The following is an 11090-nucleotide window of genomic DNA, read 5'->3' on the forward strand; positions in this document are numbered from 1 at the left end:
TGTTTGTCTCAGTTTCCTTATCTGTAAAATGAGCTAGAGAAGTAAAAGGCAAACCACTCCAGTATCTTTGCTAAGACAACCCAAAAATGGGGGTCACAGAGTTGGATACAATTGAACAGCAATTGTTTTAGTTGCTCTGGACTACCTGAGCCTGGCCAGTGGTGTCCTTGGTCAGAAATTAATGTCTTGAAGGTCCCCCAGTGTCACTGCAAAGAAGGATAGAAGAATAAAGGCTAGACAAATGTTTGTTCTACAAACGAGACAGCTCTGTCTTTCATTTCTAAATCCTACGATCCTATGAATGACACCAATTCCACCCTGGCCATATTGCGTGGTGTCAGGGTGGGGAAGATCCAAACTGCTCTGGGAAGATGTGAGTTGAAAAGACACAGTAAGTCTGGAACAAATAAACATTTGCACAATCAATCAAGAATTAAGGATGTGCCTGCTATGCAGTGAGACCCAAAAGAAACCCACCAGAAAATGGAACAATCCCTGCTCTTAACTAGAAATGAATGGATTTTTTTTTTATCATTTAATCATTTTTTATGTGTGCACTGTGCTAATCAATGTGACTTGAGATTGCTCAGGTCAGAGAATTGTGTAGCAGGGGAAACTGGCCTTAATGACTCTTTAAGCAGAATGTTTGTATACAGATAGTAAAATGTATCTGATGTATTTGGCTAAAACCCAGGGTAGATAGTTATTGAATACAGTTGATTGTTCTTTTTCATATTGGCCACTGCACATCATCACCTCTTACCTGTTTTGTTGTATTGGCTTCCTACTCATAACATACTGCCTATGACCCTTTCCTCCAGGCAACTCCAAATTTTTTATTATGAACTGGACAGACACGTTAACATTGAACATTTCACAACACAAAGATGAACAGAAAATAGGATGGCATGTGGAACAGTCGCTACATAGTTTGGGGCTTTTTTTTGGTATTTCAAACTTGGTGGTGCCATCATTGCCTTGTTTGTGTCCCCTTTCTAAACTTCTACTCTCTTCTGCATTTTTTAAATGATTGGCACTTTTTAAAAAAGTATTAATGTCACTACTTCTTTCTCAGTTAAGTCTCCCCACCACCAAAAAACTAAATGCCCTCCCTTGTAAGAAATGTAGTCTCAAGTCCACATATCCTCTCTGAAAATGTCTCATTCTCCACATCTAATTCATCACTGTTCTGCCAAAAGATGAGAAACATGATTCATCAGTATTCTGGTGGCCTTACTGGACATGCTTTTTATAAGTCTTAGCAGTCTTCCCTAAAATGTCTCATTCCACAACTTGAATCCATCGCTTTGCTATCAGGAGATGGGTAATGGTCTTCATCATCTGGCGCCTGGGAATTGTTTTTTTCCTTCACAAAGTTGTAGTCATCATATAAATTTTTCTCCTGGTTCTGCAAAGCTTTCTTTGCAGCCATCCCTTTTGTAATTTCTTAAAGCATAATAATATCCCATTACATCAATATACCATAATTTGTTCAGCTGATGGTGACTCCCTTTGCTTCCAATTTTTTTGCTACAGTGGAAAGATGCTATAAATAATTTTGTACATATGGGTTCTTTTAATTTCTTTGTTCCTAATAGTTCCTAGTTTCAGAGCTATCTCAAAGTGAAGTGGGTTGGTTTAGGAGACAGTGGGTTTCCCTCAATGGAGGTATAAGCCTAGTAAGAGTATTTCTGGATCAAAATTAAATAACTTTGGGGCTACATTTGTAAATTGCTTTCCAGAATGGTTGGACCACTTTACATTAAGTGTACCTGTCCTCCCATAGTGTCTCCAGTAATTTTGCTATTGTCTCTGTTTTTGTCCCCTTTGCAATTTCATGGGTATAAAGACGAACTTTAAAGTTGTTTTCATTTGCATCTCAGTAAACAAACATTTATTAAGTGAATTACCATGTGCCAGGCACTGCTAAGTGCTAAGAATACAAAGACAGGGAAAAACAATATCTCTTTCTTTGAGGAGTAGGAGACAACATGCAAATAACAACATATGTAGAAGATAGATGCTGCGAAAATAGAAAGTAATCTCAGTAGTAGTGGGATGGACCAGCAGAAGTCTGCAGAAGGTGGAATTTGAGCTCAGTCTAGAAGGCAGTAGGTGGATATAGGAGAGAACATTCCAGGCAGGGAAACAGCATGAAGAGCCATGGAATAGATTGGAGAGTGGGGTGTCATTTGGAAGGACCAGCAAGTAGACCAGCATAGCTTTATTTTAATGTTATGTGGAGGGGAATAAGTTGTAAGAAGACTGAAAAGGTAACAAGTTTGTTTGTAAGGGCTCGTAAGTGCCAACAGCATATTATGTTGATCTTGGAGGTAATAGGGAGCCAGTGGAGTTTATTGAGCAGGGAGATGACAACGGTCAGACCTATGCCTTAACCACTGAAATTTACTGAACAGAGAGACCATGGTTAGACCTGCACTTTAAAATCACTTTGGCAACTTCAACAGATATTGAGCTGGGAGGGAGGAGGATGGTACTTTAGAAAAATATAAATTAAATTGTAAAATGATGTTTTCAAAAAATCACTTTGGCAGCTTAGTGGAGGATAAATTGGAGTGGGAGGTCTGAGGAAGGGAGAACGACCGGTAGACTAGTGCAGTAGTTTAGGTAATGAGGGCCCACACATTCAGTCAACAAGTGAATAACTACTATAAATAATGCTTACTATCTGTCAGGTACTGTGTTAAGCCATGGAGATATTAAGAAAGGCAAAACAACAGTTTCTGCTCTCAATGAGCAATGCAAATAACTATACAAGCAGGATATATACAGGACAAATTGGAGATAATCTGAGAGAGAAAGCATGGAGATTAAAGGGGACTTCTTGCAAAAGATGGGACTCTGAGACCTGAAGGGAGCTAGGAAAGCCAGGAGGCAGAGATTCTAGGCATACGGGACAGCCAGTGAGAACCCTTGCCATTGGGAGATAGAGAATGGTAGCTTGTTTGATGAACAGCAAGGAAGCCAGTATCATTGGATCTCAATATAAGACTGGAAAGCTAGGAAGGGGCCAGTTTGTGAAAAGCTTTAAATGCCAAATAAAAGGTTTTTATATTTGATCTTGGAGGTAATAGGGAACTACTGTACTTGATGGTGTGTATGTGAGGGGGAGAGGGAGGGACGAGGTCAGACTTGTTCTTTAGGAAGATCGCTTTGACTGGGGTGGAGAGGGGCTTGAGGCTGGGAGACTAGCTAGCCATGGGGCTGCTGTCCATTCATGAGTCCATTCACGAGCTGATGAGGGCCTACAGCAGGGTGGTAGCAGTGTAAAGGAGAGAAGGGGGCATATATGACATGTTACAAAGGTAGGAAAGATAGGAATCGGCAAATGATTGAATAGGGGTTGGGGAGAGCAGTGAGAAATAGTGGCATGGTGGGTAGAGTGATGGGCCTTGAAGACCTGAGTTTAAATCTAGCCTCAGATACTTAACAGCAGTGTGACCTTGGCCAAGTCATTTAACCTCTGCCTCAGGTTCTTCAACTGTATTATGGGGATAATACTATTACCTACCTCCTAGTGTGGTTGTGAGGATCAAATGTAAAGCACTTAGCACAGTGTCTGGCACTATGCTAAGTAGGTGCTATATAAATGCTTTTTTCCTCCCTTTCCCCCTTCCCTCTGTGTCATTCCTTCCCTTTTCTGCAGTCCATGACGCATTGAGCTTCTGATGAAAGTTCTAGCAAAGGTATTCAGGTGCTAAATTTTGGCAGCCTATCAAATGAGTTGGATACCTTCTGCCATTTTGCTTCATAATCTACGTTGATTACCAATCCAGGATCTTCAAGATTACCGTTCTGTAATTCCAGTGCTAATGACCTAGTCAATGCTTCATAACTCCAATATATCCATAAGAAATCTGAGTGATTCAGTCATCTGTTTGTTATTTCTTTGTCAACATGTTTTTGACTGAAAGTCATTTCATAAGCTCCATCTGAAACTAAATTACTTTTATGTGGTCATTCTGTTTGGCCAGTTTTGCTTTTTAGGGCATTCTTCTCCTCATTGGCTTTTTGGACCTCTTTTGCCATTTGGGTTAGGCTATTTTTTAAGGTGTTAATTTCTTCAGTATTTTTTTGGGTCTCCTTTAGCATCACTCTCAGTTTTTCCTCTACTTCTCTTACTTGCTTCTCAAAATCCTTTTTGAGCTCTTCTATGGCCTGGGACTGACGCGACCGCTGCAGTGGTGAGCATGAGACCAGCTCAATACTCTTAACCTGGAGGCGCATTGATGAGGCGGGAGACAGCAAGATGGCAGAAGCTCCGTTTATTAAGTGCTAGTAGCTTCCTTTTATATCCCTAGTAACACCTGATCAAAGTATGATCTCCACGTGATAGCCGATCACCAAGTCTGCTGGACACCTGCAGCCCTCGTGTCAGGGGTATGAGTAGGACCTTTATCCCAATGAGAGGAGAGCCGAGCCAACCATGGGAGTTGCGTGTCAGCAAAGGAGAGGTCTCGTGAGACTTCCTTGTTTTTGCCATGCAACAGGTTGTGACCCTCAGCTTCTGCTGAGAGAAGCTAGAACTCCCATGAGAAAATTACCCTAACATGGGACCAATTCATATTTTTCTTGGAGGCTTTGGATGTAGGAGCTTTGGCTTCGTTGTCTTCTTCTGGTTGTATGTTTTCATCTTTTTTGTCACCAAAGTAAGATAATATAGTCTGACTCTTTTTTGCGCTGCTTGCTCATGATCCCAGCCAATTACTTGGGTTATAAACTCTTAGTTAAGGTAGGGGACCGTTTCCAGTGTGGAGAATGTACTGTCCCAAGCTTCAGGGGTTTTGTGCAGCTGTTTTTAGAGATACTTCTAGGGACCTGTAAATTTTGAGTTCTTCCAAGGTACTATGATCAAGGGTGGGGTGTTTACTCCTTTCCTGGCCTGTGGTCTGGTCTATGAGTGACCACAAGCACTCTTTTCTGTCTTGGAACTGTGAAGAGGATTTCCTTTCCACAGCCCCTATAAGCTCCACCACTCCAGCACTCCTTCTCGCCCCAGGACTGCCACCCAGAACTGTGAGCCAGATCGAAGCACGGGCAAAGCAAAAGAATCCTGCACCAGCAGAGAGATTCCTGCAATCCCCCTCTGATCAGCCTATGTGGTCATTCTGAATTCATCTATCTGTTGTTACCTAGATGTCCAGTGCTCTTTCTTTACAAAACACCATCTCTATAATGCATAGATTGAACGACAATTCTCTTAATGAAGCAGGGCTATTTATGTGATTGGCCTTGGGTTGTCCTTGGCTTATGTAGGGGATCTGGGTGGTGAATCTGTGGAGGCTGGCACTGTTGATTAGAGCTCGATTTTGGTTATTCAGCTGTGGGGTTTAATGTTTTGTGAGGTCTTCCTTACCAAAGCCTGTCAACAAAAACTGCGCAGATATCTCTAATGCCACTGCCTACTATGACCACCTGGGCTATTGCCTCCTAAGAGCTCCTCCTATCTTTGCCCTCCAAACCATCCTTAATACTGCTCTCAGAAAAAAGAAACAAAACAAAACTTATTCTATGCAAAAATCTGGTCATGGCATTTTTCTATTCAAAAATCTTAAGAAGATTCCTTTTGTCTCCCAAAGAAAGTTGTCACCTTTTTTTGTCATTCAAGATTCTTCATGAAATTGTCAGTGAGTCAATTAATTGGCATTTATTAAGCACCTACTGTGTGCCTGACTCTGTTCTAAGTGACTGGAAATACAAAAAAAAAGCAATTTAAAAATAGTCCCTGCTCTCAAAGAGTTCATAGTCTAATAGGGAAAACTACATTCAAACTTATATTGTAGCCCTTAATCAATTTCCTCTCCATTCAAACTCTGGCTCCTGAAAATACCCTGCACTGTCACTTATTTTCTCAGGAGTTCTCTAGGCCTGGAATGCCCTCCATCCCCTTCTGCCTATTAAGTTCCTACTTGTCCTTTTCCACAACATAAATGTCACCTCATCCAAGAAGCCTTCCCTGATTTTCTACTATTGGTAACATCCTCCTTCATGCCTCATATAACATTTTGCTTTGCAAATCTAATGCACTTATCATGTAATATTTTGCATTTTAGTTATCTGATTTATTGGGGTCTTAATCCTCTACCAGACTGCATGAGGGGAAGGACTGTATCTTATTTAAATAAGTTAATAAGTGTATATGATAAAATATATTTACAATAAGCAAAATAATTACACAATAAATTAATAAAAGTGATATATAATTTACATAATACTTATATAATAAATAAAACTGTGTCTTCTCCAGTACTTATCATAATATTCTGCATGTGGTAAGTGATTTATAGTGAATGTCATATAAATAGATGTATCAAGGACTATTGAATCATAAGATCACAGATTTAGAGCTGGGAGAGAACTTGGGGACATTTGGTCCAATTTTCTCTTATGGGTAAGGAAAGTGAACCTCAGAAAAGTTGTGTTAGTTTTTCTAGGTTATACATGTAATAAGTAATAGAGATAGAATTTGAATAAAAGTTTTAATTCCAAATCTGGTACTCTTTTTGCTGTGAAGATCAAGGCTGCCCATGGTAGGATTAGAATAAGGTTAGTGAATGAATCCAGGTAGGGCAATAGGCTTGAGTCTATTATATATATCTATCTATATCTATATCTATATCTATATCTATCTATCTATATATATATATGTGGGGGTGGGAGTTAGAGAGGTAAGTGTTGTCTCTGGCAGTAGGCCATACTACAGTTTCCTATGAACTGTTCTCAGTTCTTTTTTTCCTTTCTACCTCACTCCCTTCTGTCTGTCTCCTCTTCTACTTTGCTGAACCCATATAACATTCTTCTAAGGTCCTGAAAAAGACTTTCCCAAGCCAGGCAAAGCCAGGATTTATGCTCAAATCCTATGACTTCAAATTCAGTGTTTGTGTGTGGGTTACATGTTTATTTTCCATTACTCATATCACTGTTGGCCTCTATTATCATGAATAACTGGGAGTGGCCAGCCGAGTTTCATAGCAGCTACTCTCAGCCTAGTTCTTTTTAGCTGGATGTTTGTCATGATCCTCTATAAGCATTTATGAAGTGCCTGCTATGTACTAGGCACTAGGTACACTTTCCCATCCATAATTATATGGACATCATGAATAGAGAAATCAATATAGATTGATTAAAGAGTGCTATGTACTAGGCTAAGTGCCAGGATACAAAGAAAGATGAAAACAAGGTTCCTTCCTTCATATTCTAATGGGGCAGACAACCTGTAAACAATTATGTACACACAAGATACATACAGTATAAATGGAAGGTCATCTCAGTGCTGCCTTAGCTATAAGACTGCTGAGGAAATTAAGTGGGTGACATCACATGGAGGAGGCAATCTGCTATAGTGGAGAGAATACCCAAGTTGGATCCATAATTTCAAATCTTGGCTCTACCAGACTTTCTACTACTCGTGTGACTGCAAGGTATTTGTAAAACCTTTTTTAATCTCAGTTAATTCATCTGTGAAATGAGAGCGTCCAAAGGGATGAGCTCTAAAGTTCTTTCAGCTTTAAATCTACCATGCTACGGTCTACGATCACCATTTTCCCATCAAGCTGCTGAGCTGCATTCTCTTGCCCTGCCTTCTCCTCACCCCTGGGAGATACTTGCCATGAAGGCCAATGGCTGATGAGGACCCAACATTTGAACTAACTTCTGAGGGGCATTCTGAGACATCAGACGGCTAGGAGTGGGCAGCAGTGGTGGTGGGACCTAAAAGGCTGGTAGGCCTTAGTTCTTGGCTCACAATTGAATGAGGAGGAAGTGTGGGATGGGGTTGCATTTGGGAACACAGGCAGAACCCTCAGTAATTCCCAAGGTGCACCCGACCAGTGGAGAGGTACTGATAGTGTGAATTGAGAGGTTACTCACTACTGCCTTCTACCTGTCCAAGTCTGCTGAGGGTCTCACTGAAATTTTCACCCTCAACTTAAACCTCTCACACCATGCCCCACCCTTGCACAGCTAGGGAGTATGAACAACTCTGACTTACTTCTCAAGAGACCTGCCCTTTGCACAACTTGTCAGCTGCCTTGAGTGACCTCAATTGAGTTTCACATGAGTCTCTCTTGCTTTGTTCAGAGATTGTTTCAGGGCTATGAGCCAGTCTAAGGGTCAACTGTGCAGAAATTCCTGAAGGAGTTGTTTGGAGAGAAGAAGACATTAAAAGGGCCTGAAATATCTGAGCCAATTTGTTTCAGGATCTCTGCTCTAATATACAATATAGCTTCATCTCAGTTTAGTCACAACTCACTAGCCCGACTTGGAGATTAATTATTTAATATTTATTAAGTGTTTACTATGAAAGATAACATATTGTATGGGAAAGAGCATTGGTCTTGGAGTCTCAAGACTTAAGTTTGATTCCTGGCTATGGACAAGACATGTCACCTCTGGCCTCAGAGTCCTCTGAAAAAAAAGGGATAATAATTAATTACTTTACTTATTTCGTAGGGTCATTGTGAGGATGGAACATTGTGTACTTAAAGTATCAGTAGAATTATGAATTATCATTACTATAAGATGGGGAGTGCCATTCCCCCTTCCTCCGTGGAGTCTTGGTTGCCCTTTCTGACCATGGGGAGCTGAGTCTTCATTCCTCCTCCTGTTCATTCTTCGTGCTTTTCAACATAACCCACTGCCATTTTGGTGAGCTTATCTACCCATGTGCTAATGGGGGTGGGTGGAAGGATGAGAGTAGAAAGGAGTTAGGATTCTTACTGCTCTCTTGTTCCACTTGGATAATATCTACATTTTATTTGGGCTTTTCTGGAGATACTGCTTTATGGAGGTCCTTACTGTCAAACCCAATGGAGGGTTATTGAAAGCAGCAATTTCAGACCAGGTCTATTCTTAGCCTAGTCCCTAACACATACTAAATACTTAAGAAATGCTTTATCTTCCATTCACCATGTATTTGATATTCCCCCTATCACACCCATTTTGCATATGGAGAAACAGGCTGAAAGAAGAATCAACTCTCCCAGGGCCACAAAACTATTAAGTGCTGAAGTCTAGATTCAAGGCCAAGTCTTTTGGGTTCAAATAGAGGGGGGAGGTTTTTGTCTTTGTTTTTGTTTTTTAAAGCTGTAAAATTCTATATGTAGAGGGTATGCCTGGATATTGTCCTGGTTTCTGCGGCCCCATTTATGTGGTCCTTTGTTTAAAAACTGATGATATCTCCTTGACGTATGAATGTGGAAGGACTAGTTCATTCACCTAAGCTACACTTATTAGGAAAGGAAGGACAGTTTACTGTTTGACACCAAGTCTTATTTTTTAAAAAATTTTGAATAATTAATAAATCAATTTATTATTATAATAATATAATATATAATATAATAATTATATGGACATCATGAATAGAGAAATCACTATGATTGATTAAAGAGCTGAGGCCTGGGGGACAATATGATTGATTGGAAATTGGGGATGATGGGTTACCAACAACCCCTTCCTTCATTCTTGTGACTAGGAAATGTTTATTGTTTGAGTCTACCTGCAGGGTTAGAGATAGTGGACCAGACTTCTTTGGATAACAGACAGACATCCTTGAAGGACAGCTTGAAGAATATTGGATCAGACTCCCTAGTGTCCACCCACATTTCTCAAGGATAACAGATTTCCTTGAGGCAAGAATACAACAGTGATTAGCAGGAGAACTGGATTTCTAAGTTTAATTTATTACAGGCCAGTTGAATTTCTGACCAAAGTTCAGAGACAAAGAACCATGACTCAGGCAGTAACAGGACAAAACCGATTAATTGTTAAGAGGATCAATTTTAAAAAGACACAGTCAATCTGGTCATTTCACACCTGACAAATGGTCATTCATTTTGCTTTAAGTGTTTGCTTGAAGACCTCCATTGAAAGGGGACACAACCTACTGAGTTGTCTTGGATAGCTCTAATAGAAGTTTTTCTTCATGTCACCCATAAAGTTACTTCTTCAGAACTTCTGTTTTTTCTAGGTCTGCTCTCTGGGGCAAAACAGAACAATCCCTCTTCCACATCATAGTTGTACTTTAATTTTTTTAATTTAAAATTTTTAAAAATTTTCTTAAATTCAATTTTTAACATTAAAAATTTCTGAACTTAAACAGCTCCACAAAAAAATAGCATTTCCATACATGTAGCAGAACACAAAAGGAAGATTCTCTATGAAATGGTGAATTTCCAATTCTTACTGCTTGCTTTTTTTTAAACAAAAATATGTATAACTAATTCTTCATGTTACTTTCGAAACTGTTTTGAGTATTTATGCTTCCTTTCAAATTTTCTCCTGTTCTCTGTGCATTTAAAAACTTCTTTTAATGACTTTCTTTTGGGGGCATTATTATTTCTAACTACTCTTTTAAATTCCCCCTCCCCAATTAATGACTGAGAAAAAGACAAGGAAAATAAAACAACCCTTATAATAGATAAGCAAATCTAAGCAAAAAAAAAAAATCTATATGATGGCTATGTTCAAAAATGTATATTTCTATATGCATTTTTGTGTATGTAGAAACTATGTGCCCATTATGTTTCTGTTAGGAGGTAGGTAACATGCTTCATCACAGGTCCTCAGGAGAGGTAATTGTAGTGATCAGAGTTCTTAAGTCTTTCAAAATTGTGTTTCTGTTCTATAAATTGTTCTCCTACTTCTTCACTTCATTCACTGTACATCATCAGTTCACCCTACACAGGATTCTCTAAAATCATCTCTTACAGAGTGATAATATTCCACTATATTCACATACCACACTTTCTTTAGCTATTCCTCAATTGTCTAAAAGTCAATTTAAGACACTCCCTTAGTTTCTAGATTTTTTTTTGTTCCCTCCCCTTTTTTTAATCCCTTCAGAATGGGAAAGTTTATTTTGCTTCCAACTATTCCCTACCCAGTATCATCCTTTTACCCCACTTCTCTCCCACCCCCATCACTGATTGTTTTCCAGATGAGTTTGATGTATTTCTGCACTAAATTGTTTGTGTTTAATCTTCTTTTGTCCATTTCAGATAAGAGTGAGCATCACATGATGTCCCCTCTCCACACTTTATCTGTATACTCTTTTTCTCAGAAACCCCAAT

Source organism: Vombatus ursinus, unplaced genomic scaffold (genome assembly GCF_900497805.2).
Source record: "Vombatus ursinus unplaced genomic scaffold, bare-nosed wombat genome assembly UNPS02014794.1, whole genome shotgun sequence".
In the NCBI taxonomy this organism is placed as follows: Eukaryota; Metazoa; Chordata; class Mammalia; order Diprotodontia; family Vombatidae; genus Vombatus; species Vombatus ursinus.